At 36.4% G+C, this 21,764-nt stretch overlaps 1 long non-coding RNA gene across 1 annotated transcript in view; it reads right to left on the bottom strand.

Annotated features, from left to right (window-relative positions):
* Positions 1 to 21,764, bottom strand: part of LOC136828759 (uncharacterized) — a 149,643-nt gene that overhangs the window by 60,632 nt on the left and 67,247 nt on the right. The window lies entirely within an intron of this gene.

Here is a 21,764-nt window from a genome sequence, read left to right as displayed (position 1 = left end):
TTTATTATTTCCTGTCATTCTTTTATATTTTCTTCGTTTACCTAAATTCTCTTATAAAATGTGGCTTAAAGTACTTAGAAGTACGTCTTGTATTGATAGCAATGCCAATGTTTTTTGACGCCATCATGAAGGTGGGAGAAAAACTGCTATTACGTGTAAACGTAAGTTTTTAACATTCGATTTTAAATTGAATATTAGAAAATATCTTCTATAGAAATATCTTTTGTATCTTTTCTGTCTTTCTCAGCAATATTTTTTTTTTTTTATTCTGAGAAACTAAATGATCGCATGCCATCTTATTCTCTCATGGACTCTGACTCCCGCAGCTACCCAGCAATTATAACCCAGTCGACCCCGTGTTTATTTTGGGCTTGGAAGGAAAAGTAAACGCGGGCGCGTTTCCTTTTAAGTCCAGAGTTTGTCAAGGATCCTATGATACTGTGAATTAAGTAACAGGTTGTTATTCAGTGTTGAACGTTGCAGGTCTGTTTGCTGAGAATGAGTCCTCAGAGTCGAACCCTTGGAGAGAGAGAGAAGACCCATTAATCAGATTCATATAAAAAAACAAATGTCAGTGGTAAGTTTTATCATTAAAATGTCATACCGTCATATTATTAAAGAGAAAAGTCTTGACGAGGGATTTTGCCCTCCTTCCCACGGAGAGGAAATCATTCATGCAATATTCATTTCTTTCAATAACTAATGCAAATGATTGAATCCTCACACTTGAAGGCCTCGAAGAGGTGATCCCCCACACATCCGAGCGGGTTAGATCATTCTGCACGCATGCCCGCTCTTGTCAAATCAAGTCCGGAAGAACTCAGTGTTAGCCATCATCAAACTCTTCACGTAAGTCAAACTCTTGCTTCACCGCCATGTCAAACTCTCGCTTGTTTGGGAAGCGAACGCATATTCACTGAGCTAGTTTGCTAATCGCTTAATCGATTCTTACATCTGTTCAAACAACTCCCGCTGCAACTGTTGTTATTCTTCTCAAAGTAATTACATATTTATCCTGACTTCGAGAGTGGCAGCTAAGTATCCCTCTGAGCCGATGTCGGTAAAGATCGGCTTGACACATGGTTTAGTGTTCTGTCCTCGCCACTTCCTTAAGGAAATGGCTCGGACAGAATGCTTTTTTTGTGGAATAAAAGAAACAGGGAGGAAAGGAAGTAATCAATTTAAGGAAAATATAGAAAATCTAAAGAAGTACAAAGATGTGTGCCAGAGTGGTTACAGAAAGGAAAACCGTTTCATGTTTTCAGAAAAAGTTATTCTGAAGGCTTCTACAGTTGGCCCCCCATATGCATTTTTAAATTTCTATAATAATAACGATAATAATGTAAGTGCCAGGGCTAAGGGGTACAGCTATCGACTTAAGTTTAGTAGGAGTCGAAGTTCGTCATTGCTCTAAGTATATATTTTGAATATAAAAGTTTAATATATACTTATTTTTTGTTGGTTCTATCTAATATTCTTCATTTTTTACGTTCATATTTTAACACTGAATTTTGCTAGTACATCATCATTCACCTATTCATTATCAATCATATCATTAATTTATATATTTCACCTTCATTACGTCGCTGAATAATCCTGATGGGTTCCGACGCCTGGTCTTCAAGACCCAAATTTCATAATCAGTCAATCTACCGCCCACAACGACACCCAGTTGGTATAAAAGGATGCCCAAAATCTACTGGAGCCAACTCTTCTGGAGCCATCCCCTCCAAAACAGGAAAAGACTATGTATGCCTAAAATCTATAAATCAATCAGTCTAAAAAAGACTTGTGGTGGATAAAGTGGTAAACAAATTAATTTGTCTAACTGTCTATAATTATAAAAAGTAAGCTTCACCATGCCAATGTACGTCCCAACTGTTATTTTTGTTACACCAAAATTACTTGTTATTAATTCTGACGTTGAATAAAGTAAAATAACGGCATAGTTAGGATACTGCAGAGTATAATCTGATAGTGTACGTGACATGCGAATTTAAATGATCAGTGAATAAGATGGATGACCTGACAAATTTAAATGATCAATGAATAAGATGGATGACCTGACAACGAGGTTAGGGTCAGTGTTCCTGACCCAGCAAACTAAAATCCTCAGTGAAAAACGTGGCAGAAATCCGGCCTGATTCGTCTGAGGAACAGACCACTTTCTACAGTTCTGCAGTTTTACCGGAGTCAGAATTCTCTGATAATTTTATCTCCAGTTTGGAGACGGCCTGAGGTCACCTGGTCCATATGACTGGAAACTGATATGACTTTGTTTGAAATTATGGCATTCAGAGAGATGTCCTAATTCCTTCTTGTTTTTGTGTATTTTTCTCCTCTTGACCTTGAAAATAGGGCAGTGTCCTAATGTTTTGGTTTAGATAATAGGTTTCATAGATAACCTTCCTGTCTGAGGTCAAGATCTGCTGTAAAATATGATTAAAAATAGTGTTAATAATAACAGCCTACACACACACACACACACACACACACACACACACACATACATATATATATATATATATATATATATATATATATATATATATATATATATATATATATATATATATATATATATATATATATATATGTAATTGTAATAACCACAATGCCCTCTTAAATTGTATATCTATCTATCTATCTATCTATCTATCTATCTATCTATCTATATATATATATATATATATATATATATATATATATATATATATATATATATATATATATATATATATATATATATATATATCCCAAGAGAAAGCAGCTTCTCAGGTTCAATAGACGGCTGGAGGAGAACGCGGCGTGACAGAGACGGGAGACAATTGACATGCGAAAACACAAGTTTCTAATGACACGTTTTCAAGCAAATGTCGGATGCCACGTCTGCAGACTTCATGGCGGAGAAGGAGAAAAAACTTGCGCTTGTTCAAGCATTGTGTCGTGTCGTATTTTTTCCACGTCTGCAGCGTTGGTATTATTGGCGATGTTGTTGTCGTCAGCAAAGTTGTTAAGGCATATTTTATTTTATATTCTGTATTGTTATTCGTTAAATTGTTCATATCGTTTTTTACTCCCTTTGCTTTTGTTTATGATGTTTTGCTTGTTATTTTCGCGAAATAAAAACAACTCCAACTATCTTAAATGTCACGATGCCAGGGAAATTTACGTCATTTAATTAGTCTATGAGCATAAGGAGTTAAGTATACCTTAGTTTAACCAGACCACCGAGCTGATTAACAGCTCTCCTAGGGCTGGCCAGAAGGATTAGATTTATTTCACGTGGCTAAGAACCAATTGGTTACCTACCAACGGGACCTACAGCTTATTGTGGAATCCGAACCACATTATAACGAGAAATCACCAGAAGTAATTTCTCTAATTCATCATTGGCCGAAATCGAACGCGGGCCCCATCAGAGTGCTAACCGAGAACGATACCAACCCATCCAATGAGGAACTAGTCTATGAGCATAAAATAATGAATCTATTTTGGTCAAAGAAGCTACAATTTTATTGCTTATTATTTCGTTATATATAATGTGTAGGCTGTGTTGCTTTTCTTTACATAATGCAACGCAATGATCATTCATGTATTTTTTATGTGTAATAACGTCAGTGCATGGGTAACGAACTCTACATTTGGATTTGCCGTTTTCAAACTCGGACATCTTCTCTCACAGTTAGGTTATATAGTAGTATGCTGAATGTAAGTACCTTAAACGAGCTTGTGTACAGTGGGGAAACTTCCTTACATTCTGGACTTGCCGTCCCGACCATCTCTCAGGCCATCTTTACTTTATCTTGTATGGCTACACTTAATTCGTCATTAAAAAGCAAAGTTGATATTTGACTTATTTAAGCACAGAAATCTAACACTTTTTTTTTTTTTTTTTTTTTGCAAGGCATTAAAGTCTACAATGGCAAATCTGCTTAGCTTTCCATTTCGGCTGAGAATGACAACCCGTTTTCGCTTATTTCAGAATATAAATAAAATTATGTTTGCCTCGTTATTTTAGCAAGTAATGGCAGCCATTGTTTGGACAGCCATTTCATCATGCAATGCTACCCCCGCTTTCCCGTCATTTCGGCGTATAATGCTTATGATGTTTTCCTTGCGATGTCGGTGTCTTATGCTAATGCCTGCCAGTTTTTCTTGCTGAAAACTGCAGAATCATCCCAAGATGACTTGGTGAAACAACTTTCTGTGTGTGTGGTTAGTGGAGACCACCGAATTAGCTAAACAGTACGTGACGTCTCACCTCCCTTCAAACACGGTCTGGCGTTTGCGTAATTTCGGTGTTACTTTTCTTCAAGTTATGTAGTTCAGCGTGAACTTGACGGACTCCTTTGATGAGGTAAATTGTATTGGAGTAGTAGTGTTTTTTAGCCTGGCTGCATTAATTCGGGATTGTCAATGTTTATTGGCTTCAATATCCTGATGTTTTTTCACACTTTGTAGATGGATGAATGCATTTATGCATACGAACATTGATCAGAAGAGTATTTTATTGTTTGTGCTCATGTTGATGCAACGGTATTCGTATTGAAGATGTAATTCAATTGTAAACACACACACACAAACTGTGTGTGTACAGTGGAATTACATCTTCAATATGAATACAGTTGCATAAACATAAGCACAAATAATGAAATACTCTTCTGATTAAAGTTTGTATGTATTCATACATACATTCATTCATATCATATGTATATATATATATATATATATATATATATATATATATATATATATGTGTGCATCTTTATCTTTTCTTCGTTTTCATTAACCTACGACTCCCCGAAGCTTTACCATCTTGTCCTATACACGACTGAATCTCATATCTTTACATGTATTCAAACTCCAAATTCAATCGCACGAAACCGACGAACTAAATCTAAGTCAGATTAAAAGCAAAACTTGTGAAACGGAAATCCAAATCTCATCTCTGAAAATGCAGTCAGATATCGCCCCAGAGTTGTCAGAATCATTCAAATTTAAAACATGATGTTACTTTCTTCTGAGTAATGATCAAAATCAATTCGTAATTGTTTTAATGAAAAAGGAAAAAATGTATATGAAAAATATAAAAGTGATCGGAGACAGTCCATGGCGTCCCAATCAGCTCAGGAAATCATGAATAGAAACAAATGTATAACGGTAATTCCAACAGCGCTGACTCTGTAATAAGGTTAGAAAAGAATTTTCTTGCAATGAGAATAGGAAAAAACCAATGGTCTCTCTTTGCAAGTTCAGGCATATTCATGAAGACCGCAAGAGATGCTGATGTGTTTAAATATTGCACCGAATTGCGATGACTTCTCATTCCAAGTGAATCCTGTCATTAACTTTGGAAAGTAGGTATATCGGATTTTCCCCTGATCAAGCTTCATCTTTTTTTCCCCGAGCTAAAAGAGAGTGAACCTTTCTCCTCGAAGTTTGTCCTTTCTTCCTTTTCGTAGCTGACGTAAACTTTTCACAGGTTTGAATTCTACTCCACAACACCTGGGTCAATTTTAATTCAACTTGTCACAAAGCATCGCTGGGCAAATGGAAATAATGACATAAGGGAAATAATCACGTAAGAGTGAAAATGACGTTGGATCCTTTCAATATATTTTTTCTCTGGAATTACAAGGACTTACAGTACATGACAACACTTGTGTTGAATGTAGGATAGATTAAAGTTAATTCAAACAATGGCCCTTGGACCAGGATGAGACCGTAATGGGTTCCAAATTCGTACGCAGGTGCATCTAGGAACAATATTTAAAATTTTTCTCTTAATGAAAAATAGGACAACAATTTTCCAAAACAATATACAATCATCCTCACATTGTATAGTTTCAAGTTTATTTCAACCACGCCAACAGGGACGAAGTTGTAATCTGCAGGAAAAGATCTTAGTCATATACTAGCAAGGTCAGCAAAGTAGGGTAAGGGAACAGACTTATGAGCCTCATATTCGTGTTTTCTTCTGGTCTCGGCTGGGAAAGGGCATTAGGTTACGCTCTCTCTCTCTCTCTCTCTCTCTCTCTCTCTCTCTCTCTCTCTCATTTTTTAGACCGGTTTCCTCTCACGAAGTTCATTAGTTTAATATGAGCTGTAATTTTCCTATAGGGTAGAGGAGTGAATTCATCTTTTATCACATACTTTTTGCTATTGAAAATGTGCATGTTGAACCACTGAAGGCTTTGTAACACTTCCATTTTACCGTTCGCCATGACTTAATTGCTATGCGCACGTATCAGTACAAATCTTATATATTATATATATATATATATATATATATATATATATATATACACACATATATACATATGTATATATATTTACATACATGTATGCACACACGTATATACATCATATATACATATGAGATTATCACATGAAAACAGAAGTCTAAACGCACGTATGTGTACATGGATGTATAGATGATGTAAGCCTTACGGATTACCCCATCGGCTTCATCCCTGAAGAAGAAAATCGACCAAGTCCTTTCGGCATTCCTAACTTATCCCTAAGGATCTTTTCGCCTTGGACCATATCCCTACATCCTACGGGTGGCAAGATCAGACCGGCGATGGAGGGAACCAAGGACGAGGAAGGATCTACTATTTCTTGATAAATTATTCTTCCTGAAGGATATCGACAATGAACCGGTCATTATACGTTTGCCTGTATATGGCCCTGAGCCGAAATAAAGATTATTATTATTATTATTATTATTAATCATATCATTAAACTGGCGTTGCACTGACAGTTGTCGTCGAGGGAAATCAACTATAACTTGTAGTAGACAAGGTGGAATCTCAACTTAGGCATTAATAAAACACGAGTAAAGTACAGTGTTATTATGAATATTTCAGCTGAAAAAACCGCAAATTAGAGAACAAATATTCTCGAAAGTACATGCAGTTTCTAGGCGTCATGCTCCTTTTCAACTACTATAGTGAGTTTTGATGTCTCCACACTTAAGAGGGGGCATGCCCCTCCGAAACCCCGCTTCCAAATCTATTTGCTCTCCAATTTGTGGTCTATTATTATTAAAGTTTCAAACGTGAATATTCCTGTCTTAATGTGACCCCGTTCTTTGTCAGTCATCGGAAGCGAACCCAGTTTTCACGTGTGAATAAGATATCAGCAACATCAGATTAATTTTTTAACGTATCTGTTCTAAGTAGGATTCTGATCTTTGTCATTAATCAGATTTTCTGATAAGGTTGCCAGTCGTATAAAAATAAGTCATGATTAACTTCTTTGATTTTCAGGCTTTGTGCTAGTTGGCATTTCAGACATTTTTGCTTTGCTTTGGCATTATTTGTAAAAGTATTTTTATAAAGTGAAACTAGGCTATAGAATGATCCTGTATGCCGATTCATGTTAAATAAACTATCTTGTAGATGAACGCTGAACGAAGCTATTTTCTTTACAAATATTTCGCTTATAAATAAAGCGAAGACTTCCGGTAAACGCCTTTGCAAATGTGAAACTATATTCTGGTATCATGGCAAGATAACATATAATATATATTATATATATATATATATATATATATATATAGAAAGAGAAACAATGGAGCGCTGCAAGGCCTTTCGACTTATAGTCCTTTACTTGGCAGAAAGTCGAAAGGCCTTGCAGCACTCCATTGTTTATCTTTCATTCGTGGATTTTGTCTTTATTTATTTATTCCATAATTCAGTTATACATACATACATACATACATACATACCATATATATTATATATATATATATATATATATATATATATATATATATATACATATCTTCTTCTTCTTCTTCTTTTAACATGCTTTTTATTCCCATTTTGTATATTGCATTTTTGATTTGGCTTTGGGGTAGACCTGTGGTCTCGATCGGCTGCCCTGCCTGACATCGCTTAGACCCCATATACCCGACCCAACGCCCTTTCTTCCCAGCAGCGAGAAGTTATTGCGCGGGTATGGCGAGAGTTCGAGACGTGTGAGATGTTTGTTATGTTTTTAGAAGGTGTTGTATTTAGTCTGTAACATCCATTTGCTTTTACAAACCTATCCGTTGATTACATATATAATCCCGGGGATGTCTACACGGATAGCAAAGTATCAGTATAACCCGCCGCCACAGACCTATATACTAGCCATCGAGTATATATATATATATATATATATATATATATATATATATATATATATATATATATATATATATATATATATATATATAGTTTGTGTGCAGATATACAGAGAGTGTTACTCCTAGGTAAATATGCGGTGCAGAAGGTGTAAAGAATACATGGTTCAGGAAATAAGATGATGACAGTGACATTTTTACGCTGAAAGCAAAGTGTGTTGTAATATGTAAATGCGACTGTTAATTGCTTTACGTAAAGCAGGGTTTGACGCAAGGCTTGTTATGTCTTCATGGCATTTGAAAGTTTTCATGAATGAACGACGTATGCGAAGGGACAGGCGATGCTGGTGCAGTTTGAGTGATAAAAAAGATATGGAAAGACTAACGAGGCAAAAATTAGATTATATTGAGACACAAGCAAAGGAAATTCAGAGTTTGGAAGAAATCCTAGAAGAGGCTCTGTGGTACGAACAAGATATGGAAAGCCTAATGAGGCGAAAATTAGATTATATTGAGGCACAAGCAAAGGAAATTCAGAGTTTGGAAGAAATCCCAAAAGAGGCTATGAGGAAAATTCAAAAAATGGAACGGCGAATGACAGAAAAAGATCACTGCGAGGTAAAGGTAATGAAAAGAGCTCAGCGGCAGGAGCAAAATGGTAAAGAACTCGATCCAGTGGAGCGAACACTCTGGGAAACATTGGGCATACAGAGAAGAATCAGAAGAGGATGCTGAGGATTCAGAGGAAGATCCCAAAGAGAAGAGCGATTCCGAAAAAGAACTCGATGCAGTTGCAGCCATGCCTCCGGGAAATAAGACTTGCTGAGAAAAGCACCCAGTAATTTGTAGAAGGTTCAGAAGAAAGTACTGGGGAAACGCATGGTACCATGGTGGGGGCCACTGCACTGCTGACTGTGATTTCACCATCCTCACTGTTGGTGGGACAGTGAGGGTAGTGAAATCACACTTAGTTCTGCAGTAGTTCTTACTGTATTACTACTGCACAAAAGCAGTTTCATAAAGAAAAGCAAGTAAGTATGCAGAATCATGTTTGAAAGAGCAAAGCCCTTAGTCCACCACTAGTAGCGGGTAAAGTCTTTCCCTGAACCGAGGAAAGAGCAATCTTTTAGGCTTTTTGTTTTAAATCCAGGTTTTTAGTATTTTGGGGAGCACGAAGGAACGTATATTGTATAGGAGCGTACCTGTATATCATAAAGGTATTTATTTTTAGTGACTGTCTTTTATAAGGCTTTTGGACCCAGGCACAGGGGTCTCCTCATGCTGCATCTGTTTCATTCTAGCTGAACTGAAGCGGTTTTCTCCGCAAGGCTGCAAAAATGGAAGATGCAAAATATACCGGAATACTCATTAGCAATTCTCTGATAGACATCAGAGGTGTCTCACACTGAGGGCCCTGGGGCAACACTGAACGAATTGTAAGGTCGGTAAGGTAAGGTTCGCTGCATACATGTATGAGATCCTTGTCCCCTGAATGGAACCCAACCCAACTTCTGGTGGCAGTAAGATCCAGAAAGGATTCCAGATCAGGTAAGAATGTTTTGGGTTTCATGCAAGAACACTGTAGCTCGACTGGCTGAGCAGATCTGGTCTAGCTGCACTACCCACCATCCTCTTCTCAATGCGGAAATCAGCTAACTTTAACACCAGGTAAGACTCATCCCAAATAACATAAATTTTCATAATAAAATTTATTATTTGGATACTTACCTATTGTTAAAGTAGACCCCACAACTTAGTGGGCTGTCAGAGAGAATTCTGACAAGAGCTTAAACATTCGTAACACACCTGGTGGAGAACGGGTGAACTAGACGGTCATCCGACGTCAATCCCACGAGGGGGCTACTACTGATTTGGATAGATTCTCATAAAGGTGTAAGATACAGAACTGGAAGTAAACTGTCCAATCCAGACCACTCAAACATAAGAAATCATGTAAAGATATGCAACACTGATATTAATTATAAAGATTTTTCTATAAAAGGACAAGCCCAAAATGAAAATGACCTCAGTATACTAGAATCTATTATTATAAAGAAAACGGTCCCAACACTAAATACTCAAACAACCTCTGTCCAATTGTTCATCGCTTAACCTTTTGTTTATGTTTTTCTTCTCCCGTCCTTTCTTGCTCTTCCTGAGATCTTGAGAAAACTTATGTTTTAGTCTTGTCACTACTGCGGTTTAGGCATGTCCTGTGCCTATTCTCCCTGTTTTTATTTGTCTTATAATTTATATGTATATATCGATGTTTTAATGTGACTTTTTGTAAGAAGGTTTCTTTTAATCACTGCAGCCTGGAAAATGCGATGAAAGCAATTGTCGTGAAACGTCGGCGTAATAAACCATTTGTAACACTGGTGCCCTTTCCCTTCGCTTTCGAGATTGTATCCTGAGTCCGGGCTCACCCTACTTGGATATATATATATATATATATATATATATATATATATATATATATATATATATATATATATATATATATATATATATATATATAATCATGAAGTTATAATGTCATGTAATATCAATATTTATATCGAATATCCGATGGGGAATTATCACCGAAGGGGAATTTATAAGTGATAAATGGATTGGTACTGCCGGGTCTAGCTCAGCGGGTAGACCGTCGACTGGAGTCGCTGGATAAGTATGGAGGATCGAGACCCGGCAGTACCAATCCATTTATCACTTATAAATGCCCCTTCGATGATAATTCCCCATCGTGGATATTCCCGAGGTAGCGTGAATTTGATATTAAGCGATATTTCTAGCTTCATGATTGTATATAAATCACAATGTGTTAAAAATTTCATATATATATATATATATATATATATAAATATATATATTTACACACATTTATATATACTGTATATATATATATATATATATATATATATATATATATATATATATATATATATATATATATATATATATGTATATATATATACAGAAATTGTTATCTGTATAAAAATGACTTTATTTCCTGAAAATCAGGTTAAGAACGGCGTGAAATATATCTAAGATAACTGAAACAATTAGATTTTAGCATCTGCTTCTAACATCTGTTCGTTAACAAAGAACATAAGGTATTTTATAGTAATTACATTAATTTCCTTTTGCATAAAAAAAGTACCATGATCGATAAATTACGTTAAAAAATACTTCTGATGGAGCTATTCTGACAGGAATTTTAACAAGGAATAATTTAAAAATGAAGTCTCAGGAGCAGGCTTAGAGAAACTAGGTCATGTGTCCGTCCCCAAACCAGCTCCTAACCTATTTTGGGGACTGGGCCTACCAACCCAATCACCAACCCCTAGAGGCATCCCACTCACCCTCTCCGAAAGTCGTTATCCTCTTCTGAGGAACGACAGGCATTTCCAAGCACGCAAGATATATTGCCCTCAAAAAGGATGTAGGCCTACGAAGCTTCCCCTTAGCGACAAGAGTTAGGCCTAAAACACGAAAGCACAGCCCAGTCGCTAAGGTCGAATTTCCATGAGAAACTGTAAGATTTTCATCCTAAATCAATTCACATTCGCCGTCCCTGTTGTGGGAAGGATCTCGGGAAATGCATTATAGGTTTACCTGTAAATTCAAGGATAGGCCTAAGGGTTTTTCATAGGGCCTTTCTCCTGCCTTCGTAATGAGAGACGCTTCTTCTGGTGGACTGACGACACTAAAGCCAAGAACACAAAGAATGAGAGAGAGAGAGAGAGAGAGAGAGAGAGAAATATGTTCGTTTAATCCCTTAAAATTTCATAATTAATGGTTCTTAAATATGTTAATTACGATTTATATCGTGCTTTAAGGTTAAGAGAGAGAGAGAGAGAGAGAGAGAGAGAGAGAGAGAGAGAGAGAGAGAGAGAGAGAGAGAGAGAGAGATTTACTTGATTCTATAAGAACCATATGGATCCTTATCATCTGACGAAAGAGACAGTAAGAGATATATATCTATTTACCATTGCAGCTAGTGACAAAGCAAAAGAACTGTGTGCTTGCTGTGCTTTCATGTTCCTCTGTTGTGTAAAGCAAAGGAGTATGGGTTGCCAGGCAAATTATTGCACAGGCACACACGTACATACACACAAATTTATATGTGTATATTACATTTTATATATATATATATATATATATACATATATATATATATATATATATATATATATATATATATATATATATATATATATATATATATATATGTGTGTGTGTGTGTGTGTGTGTGTGTGTGTGTGTGTGTTATGTGCGTGTGTTTGTGTGTGTGCGGCTGTATTTATGCCTCAGTTACCTTTAGGCTCTGAAACCTCAATTTCGTAGCTTGCGTGTGTGTCCCAACACCGTCAAGAAAATATATGAACTCAGTATTTTTTGCTTACTATGACGAACTGTTCACGACCATATGTGGTCGAATGTGCCCACACGGAAGGGCGTGGGTAGCTGTCATGTGTCTTCGCTTGAGTACCCATGTCTCTGTAGAATCTTTCCGGTCCCGCATCGGAGACGACAAACTTCGCTGAACCCATTCATAAATGCGATATTCTGGTCACATTTATCAGATTTCCGTAAATCTCTTCACCCCTCGATTTCTTCATGTGTTTGGCGGAGGTTTCCTGCGAGAACATTTAACCCGAACCTTGGATTAGAATTGGAAGTCCGACATCACGTCTTGTTAAGACGAATGCATTGCATTCGCTTCCAAACATCTGCGATTTACCTTATATCCCGGTTGCTCAAGATGTTCACGAAAGACGCCGACGGGAATGTTTGTTTGACTTCAGGTTAAGAAGTAACTCTATGTTCGTTTTTCTCACGGGAGATGAAAGCATGCCTCACAGGGATTCACTCGAGCAAGACAACTTTGGAGAATGTTTTTCCCGCAATTTTCGTTCTTCAAACTGGTGTTTTTATTTGCTAGTCAACACTGCTTCTACCAAGGCTTCGGCTGACTGAGAGCGCATCGCTGCACTGATATAATTGATTTGTATCCGTTAAGCCTTCCAATACCTTCATTACTTAATATCTTGTTGAGACATCTTCACATACAATAAAACATGCAAAACGTTTACGTAATACGTATCAGGGACAACTTTCAACCGCTGTTCACTATGCATGAAAAGATGACATAAATATTTTACTTGCGCTATTTCCGTTACGTGGCACATAATGACTAAATTACCTCTGATCTGCGAGACGGAAAACAGACCTCTTGTTGACTCAAGTGTCTTCTCTCTTCGTCGGAGTGAGTGAGAGGAGTCCGAGAAAGTTATAGGAAAGTACTGGCGTTCCGCTCTCAGTTCCAGCAAATCTCGTAAGGCAGTGGTCTGAACTTGATTGAGGTTAAATTGCTCTTTTCTATGCAAGCTCTTCCAAAGATACTATTATTGTCTTTATATGTATATGCTAGTATTCTCTCTCTCTCTCTCTTACTACAAGCTCTTCCAAAGATACTAATCATTATTGTCTTTATATGTACGAGTATATGTTAGTATTCTCTCTCTCTCTCTCTTACTACAAACTCTTCCAAAGATATTAATCATTATTGTCTTTATATATATGCTAGTATTTTCTCTCTCTCTCTCTCTTACATTCTTGCTAACCGCTGACCATTTTACATGTCTCATTAGTAAAGCGTTTCTCTCTCTCTTCTCTCTCTCTCTCTCTCTCTCTCTCTCTCTCTCTCTCCTCTCATACACCCACAATTGCCAATTACTTTACATGCTCTTCCAAAGATGAAAACAACACTGCCATTATGGTATCGCGCGCTCTCTCTCTCTCTCTCTCTCTCTCTCTCTCTCTCTCTTCTGATTCCGCTCTATTTATTCCGCCCCGATAATCCCTTAATTGGCAACGCAAACAGCCATCTGTCAAGATGAGTTACAAGCATCTCAAAGGCAAAACGCGCATTAACTCGTGTTGTGGGAAAATTTAAATGCTAAATAAATTGAGTTGTAGTTCTGATCCGGTTCCAATAAAGGTCTGTGGGAAGATAGATAACGATGGTAAGAGAGGCTTTCATCACTCTGCGTCTTTCTTTTATTATGTTTCTCTTTTATTTTGCTCTTGTCAGTTAAACAATGTTTGATTTATTTTGTTGATTTTGTTTTGTTTGTTTGAAAAAGCAGGCAGAGTCAGTTTTGATAAATGTTTTGTCATTTTCTCTTAGTCTTATGGGTCTGAACGTTACATTGCTACACACACACACACACGCACACACATATACAGTATATGTGTGTATGTGTTATATATATATATATATATATATATATATATATATATATATATATATATATATATATATATATATATATATATATATATATATATATATATATATATATATATATATATTATTGGTTCAGCCCTACAGGAATATGTAATTATAATCACCTGCACTGTGAATTAGTCGATCTTTTCCACAGAAAAATTTGAAATAGGATAGCAGAATGAAATAAAGAATTTCTAAGTCAGGTTGAAATTTATGTATATATCAATATTCTATATACAGTATATATATATATATATATATATATATATATATATATATATATATATATATATATATATATATATATATATATATATATATATATATATATATATATATACACACACACACACACACACTAGGTAACTTATCCTCTCCATCAAACAAAGCTTTGAAAGCTGATATAGATTACCTCTATGTCTTACCCTCTTATTCGATTTCAACTTCATAAATAGCTTTTTACCCACATAACAAATGACACTAATCAATAGTTCTGACGACTATATAATTTTCATCCCATCCTCTTTATTCCTCTCCTACTTATCATTACTCTAACTTCCTCTTCTTCTTTATTTGCCTCTCCCTCTTCTCAAAATGCAGTAAATGTACATTCGCCCAAGGACTTTCTCCCATCTTTGTCTCATCATTGTTTAGCCATTCTTAATTACTGCTCTAATGATCGTTCCGCCTTTAATTGCCCTTCGTTTGTTGCAGACCGTTTCTTTTCCCCTGAGCTGGCATCTGGTCGTCGACATTATCATTTTCTTTTCACTCTCTGACTCATTCTGAATGATGCTAATTCTGGATGACGGAGAAATTAAACGAAGTTAATCAAGAAGGGACTAAGATCACACCTATTATTATTATTGAAAGAGAAACCCACAAGATTCCTGTGCATAACCTGTTTACTTGTAAATATTTACATATTATTTGAATCTCGAGTACTTTCAGGTCCTAACTGTGACCCTTTTTCAAGAGATGTGAAGGTGGTCAGGCTGGTTCAAGGCCCAGCAATCTTCTGGAACTTCTTCTCCCTGTGCTGTCATTTATATGATGGCTGTCCTGGTTTCCATTCTCTTGAGAGTTGTTAATCCCCTCCTGTCGGTCTGATATCCTGATCTGATGGTCAGTGGGATTAACCCTTGTGGTAAGTGAATGGTCACCATCGGTCTGTTGGGCAGGAGACCTAACCTCCAGGTCAGAAGGGTCGATCTTAGCTTCTTTTAAGGTCTCCTGCCCAACAGACCGATGGTGACCACTCACTTACCACAAGGGTTAATCCCACTGACCATCAGATCAGGATATCAGACCGAAAGGATGGGATTAACAACTCTCAAGAGAATGGAAACCAGGACAGCCATCATATAAATGACAGCACAGGAGAAGAAGTTCCAGAAGATTGCTGGGCCTTGAACCAGCCTGACCACCTTCACATCTCTTGAAAAAAGGGTCACAGTTAGGACCTGAAAGTACTGAGATTCAAGTAACATGTAAATATTTACAAGTAAACAAGTTATACACAGGAATCTTAAGGGGTTTTTCCATCTTCAGAAGATAACTGATAGAAGTTTTTGTTTGGTTCATTATTATTATTATTATTATCAACAAATCTTCCCAGCCCATAAAAAATTACGGGAATAATCCTTTGCAATGCAGTGGCTGAAATAAATAGCAATGAATTAGATATCACTGGAATGGTAATCTATTGTACTTTTGGTGGATAAGAAATGCATACGCCTTCCTTGTTTTGGTCTTTTGAATATACGATGGTAAAGTATAACTGCTAAGCTTCAAAATGACAACAAAATCAGTATCTTAGTATCACTCTAATTCCGAACATACCACACTAAGCAACTTTTGTAAAGGCGTTCTACGTAAAGATGAATAAACAATTTTCATTTTTTCACGGTTAACTGCACAATAGCTGACATAAATAACAATAAACCATAAATTACTAGCAAGCCAATTTACTGCATATACTGCGTGTCTCCTACTTCATTTTTGGCGAATATTTATTTACAGAAAGTATAATAGTGATCCTCTATTTTTTCATTTTGCTTTTCTAAAGATACGACCACGAGGTATAACAATTCAGCTTTAACATAACGTCACATTGAGCGTCCTAACGTGGAAAATAACTTTACAGAGATCGGTCAAAGAGACCTGTCACTAAATGCAAAAAAGTTAGCGAGAGTTAGCACCTCAAAGTATTTTACATAAACACAAACATAAATGGCAACACACTGCATTTTACATTAGATTAACATTATCAGCATCACTATCATATTAAAGTAAATTAGAGAATCTATTTATGAGTACCATTTCTAGACTTGCATTGAGCATACCCAAACGGTTTGGTCCCAGATTAAAGGCGGATACCGGCGTAAGTTTAATTTAAAAAGTTGGGCAGCTAAGGAGGTAGAAATCAAAGAGAATGGATACGGTCCACCCAAAAACAAACTGAATGACCATTATATATATATATATATATATATATATATATATATATATATATATATATATATATATATATAGTTATGAAAGTGTAACTTATACATGTAGTTTGCAGAAAAACATTGATTGTATATATAAATATGGACATACATAAGAATACATATATGTGCATATTTATATATACAATCAATGTTTTTCAGTAAAATACATGTACAAGTTACACTTTCATAATAGTACATTAATTATTTTTCCATTAACCGAAATCCAAAAAGAATCCCACGATGGCACGAAGACAACCAAACAAAATCGTCATCAGACCATCACCGAAGTCATCTAACGATTCCTTTTTCTACTTGTTGGGTATCGAGTTTCCCATCCCTTCGGCCTATGAATAATACAAAATACAGCATGCATGAGAGGATTACGTATGTTAACTGAAATGAATGATTCTATACTTCACATGCTTAAACTGTCATGGTCTCGCCATGCAAATCTCCGGTGAGAACATTCCGAATCGTTAACCTCAAAACTGTGGTAATTTTGAGGTGGCCTCTGCGTGAGAGAGAGAGAGAGAGAGAGAGAGAGAGAGAGAGAGAGAGAGAGAGAGAGAGAGACTACTTTCAGTCTGTAGTCTCTTTGATGCACTGCTAAGAAGTGACATCCTAGAAGGAATCCGGTTTTCTAAACCGTCTGTTCCCCGCAGGCGGTGCAGAAACTGTCCTGGGAAGACACGCTCTGATAATGCGGGATTGTGGATTCTGTTAGGTAATCCTCTTCTTCCTCTTGTTATTTTTATTCTTGTTCTTTGCTTCTACTGTATTCCAGCTAAACTTCTTTTTCTTATTCATCCTCCTCAACTTTTTTTTTTTTTGTAACTTAGTTTGATTCAATTTTAATTTGATCTTGAATAGTTCTTCATCACGAGTCAGAGGAGACATGAAAAATGAGTCTTAATTCAGCAATCAGGATAAAAACAATCTATACTTTCGTCCTGCAGATTAATGGTGAAAATCCCACTCAACTTTGCATAACATTTAAGATAGAAATACGCTATAATTCTAGAGCTATATATATATATATATATATATATATATATATATATATATATATATATATATATATATATATATATATATATGTCGAGAAAAACATGCCAAGTGCCATTTTTAAAATATAATAAATTAAATTAAAAATACCTTTGGCCCTGGATGGCGCTTGGCATGTTTCTCGACTGAAGGCTCATATATATATATATATATATATATATATATATATATATATATATATATATATATATATATATATATATATATATATATATATGTGTGTATATATAGTCTTGGGTACCATCTACCTGTTAAAAACGCCACGATAATGATTATGATATATAAATAATAATATTAGTCGTAAAAGTAGAAGTAAAAGTTTCGCATAGACATCTGAAAGTCATTTTTAACACTGTTATATAATTAATCATAGCTGCATTACGCTTAAATAAATGCTTGTAACCCTATAGGAGTTTCCACCTTGAAAAATAATCTGTCTAACCGACTGAGGCTGAGTCCATCATAAAAGAGAAAGTGCTCAGAAAATTGGCAAAATAAAAAAAAAAGAAATAAAAACGACAGAAATGAATAGCATTCTTGTACCTGTGTAATAAAATGAGGCGATGCGCGGAAGCCACTCATCCAGATCACTGCATCTGGAGAGCGGGCCAAGTCTGATTACGCGCTAGAGGAGGAAACTGTTTTGATTTCAGTTCCATTCATTTTTCCTTCGCTGTTTTGTACGTCTTTAATACGGATACTCCCAGTTGACGGAGGGATACAAACCCTTTATATTGCTTGATGTCCTTTCACGTTCTTAGTTTTTTGAAAGACGACTGTTTTAAATTGTCTGTAAGATAATCCCCTTTGATAAAAGTGGGACCTGTTCAAATTTGTAAAATCGCAGTTGCCTAGGAAAATAATGTGGGGTAAAACAAGATATCAAAATCTAAAGTTGATCAAAAGTAAATTATGATATAATACTTTCTTTTAGTTATGAATCGTTGCTTTTGACTAGTTTATTTTTATCCGCTATAATTTTGCGAAAATCTTATCACTTTTTTGTGGGTTATTACTGAAAGATACAGTCTATTTCTGAACTACGAGACGATGAAATCTATCCATTATCTTTAGGTTACAAAGATTGTAATTCGATTTTGTTTAAGGAAAAACATTCAACTTCAAATCGACGGCGCAAGGACTCAACAGACCGACTGCTGACTCCTGGGAGCAAACTAGTGTTGTTATTGAAATCACTGTTGGTAAATCAGAGGCTATGAACACGCAACATGTTGAATTAGAAGGCATGACATTGCGAAGTCAACCTACCAGTGACGTTGTTATATTTAGGAATCTCTTCATACTTATTAAAAATAACGACTCGGAAATGATTTGCTGAAGAACTGAAGATAGAAGATCAGTAAAATATGTCCAATAAAATTACTTAAATTGCTTGTTATGATATATTTATATTCTTCATTTGTGACACCAGTTTATTCTAGGGAAGGGAATCTTGATATAATAATGATACTTGATAATGTGGACCGTTTGTCCAAGAAAGCTTTTGAACGTTTTGAATAAAAACTCCATTAGATACCATCCAGTTTGAATGAGGTCCTTTTAGTAATTCTACTAATGCACAGAACAATTGTGTATGTGATAAAGTTAATAATGAAACACTATGCAATGTTTTAGTTTTTGAAAATAAGACATTGCGGATAATATTTAGTATTATGTGACAAGATCATATTTGTAACGAAATCACGAGAGAGGCCACAAATGTTCAGTATGTACATAATGAAGGGATTGTCAGCTGATCAGTGGCGTCGGCTAGGAAATATTCATCCATTACAGGGGTCCATTTACAATTCTTTCATCCATTGCAGACTGAAATGAATACCTCGAGAGACCTAAGTGGTTTAAGAATCATGAAGGCGCTGGGGATCGGCTCAGAAGACCTGCCTGAGAGAGCAAGAGGCAGGGATGGCTGAAGATATGTGGAGGCAGGGATGGAGGCAGCCCTTTGCACCGCAAGGCGTTGGCGGGGTTTCTGAGTTCTGTTAGTTATGCATAAACTCTGAATTATGGTCCTCGTGGTCCACTGCTTACCACACCAACCAGAGATTTTCTCTTTTCTGAAATCTCTAGTTGATCTATGAATTATGTACCTGGTAGTTAGTTGAAATGTGTGCTTAACAGCCTTGGTGAAGAAGAATATGAGCAATCTCAATCCAAGATATGCTGAAAAGTCGGGTGGAAAAGCACACAGGAAATAACGAGTTTGTTAAGACGTCAAACTTCCCCTCAGTCAAGATACGTAATGCTGGTTGTGGATGGATGACTTCCTAGAACTGCCTAACAATGTTAGCTCATAAACCCCTTGAACCTCCACTGGTAGGGCATGGGGCTAGCAGCTTCTTCTTCCCATTTTTATATGGGGTCGCCGTGATGCCGTCTTTTGAAGGACTTTGATTTGGCTTTTGGGGTAGACTTTGTAGTCCCGATCGGCTGCCCTGCCTGGCATCGCTTAGACCCCGGTATTGTGTACATGTATTGTACCAGTTCACCAGCGCAGCCTCACCACAATATATGACTGCTCATAAACGGAAGGAATTCAGTTTTGAACGTCTAGTCAGAGCAATTCTCCGAGGAAAGGCCTGTGTTTACATTCAAGTGTTTGCTTCTGCCATTCTGGTTGTCGTGACGGTAAAGATCACAGCAATTTCGGAAAATGAACCGGAAGTAGCAGAAATTGCACATGTCAAATTGCAGTTTCCTGCGGAATGACTCTTTGCCATTCGACACGAAAGGTTCTTCTTTCCAAAACGGACGAGAGTCGAAGGAATGAAACAACATTCATTTTTCAGGAATCGCTACAGGGAAGATGTCAGCAACATCACGGGTTTTTCGTTATATATTTTGTAATTTATTTATTATTTAATAGCCTATTCACATATACGACAGTTACTGGTAAATTCAGGGTTAAACAAAATTATTGTACTTCACATATACGAACATTTGTAAGACATTTCTCATTGTCCGTGTTTTCCTCTTTGCAGGGAGTGACGCAAGGTGAGGTTGCTGGACCGGAGTCCTTTACTCTTCAGCAGACACTAGTAACTATTTACATCTAGGTGGACTGGTGGGCAACAGCAGGCTGGGAGGGTATGACGGGCGTAACAAACATAAGCAAAGAGATGTACAACCCATCCAATCTACTGCAGGGGTCTCACATTGTTGACCCCGAGTTACGTACCTTAATAGTTGATGTGCTGTTGAGATTTTGCAACTGGATTGGAAAGGTCAACGGGCTACTAACCATTTCCCAAAAGACTTGCTGAGGACCGATCACAAACTCGCTCTTGGACCGAAAATATATGGTTTTCTTCAATCACACACACACACACACACACACACACATATATATATATGCATGTATGTATGTATGTATGTATTAAATATATACTCCTCCAACTCCAACCATGAGTTAGTGTATTCTACGACGCCGTACTTTTCCGGACGTAAGCGCACGTTACGGGAAGGTAGTAAAGTTAGGGGAAGGCGATGGATGGCTGGCTAATTAGTATACGAAAGTGCAATGACAACTAGCGTTCTAGTTCAGAGCGAATCGACCGGTTCGTAAGGAGTTTTGTAAAGTTTATTAGTCAATCTGCTTTCTGATTTCTATATATATATATATATATATATATATATATATATATATATATATATATATATATATATATATATATATATATATACATATATATACATATACACACAACAGACCTCTTAGTTGCGGAAAATGCAGCCTCCTTTGTGTCTTACGGCC

The sequence above is a fragment of the Macrobrachium rosenbergii genome, chromosome 3 (assembly GCF_040412425.1).
Source record: "Macrobrachium rosenbergii isolate ZJJX-2024 chromosome 3, ASM4041242v1, whole genome shotgun sequence".
In the NCBI taxonomy this organism is placed as follows: domain Eukaryota; kingdom Metazoa; phylum Arthropoda; class Malacostraca; order Decapoda; family Palaemonidae; genus Macrobrachium; species Macrobrachium rosenbergii.
This window is presented reverse-complemented; position numbering and strand designations above follow the sequence as displayed.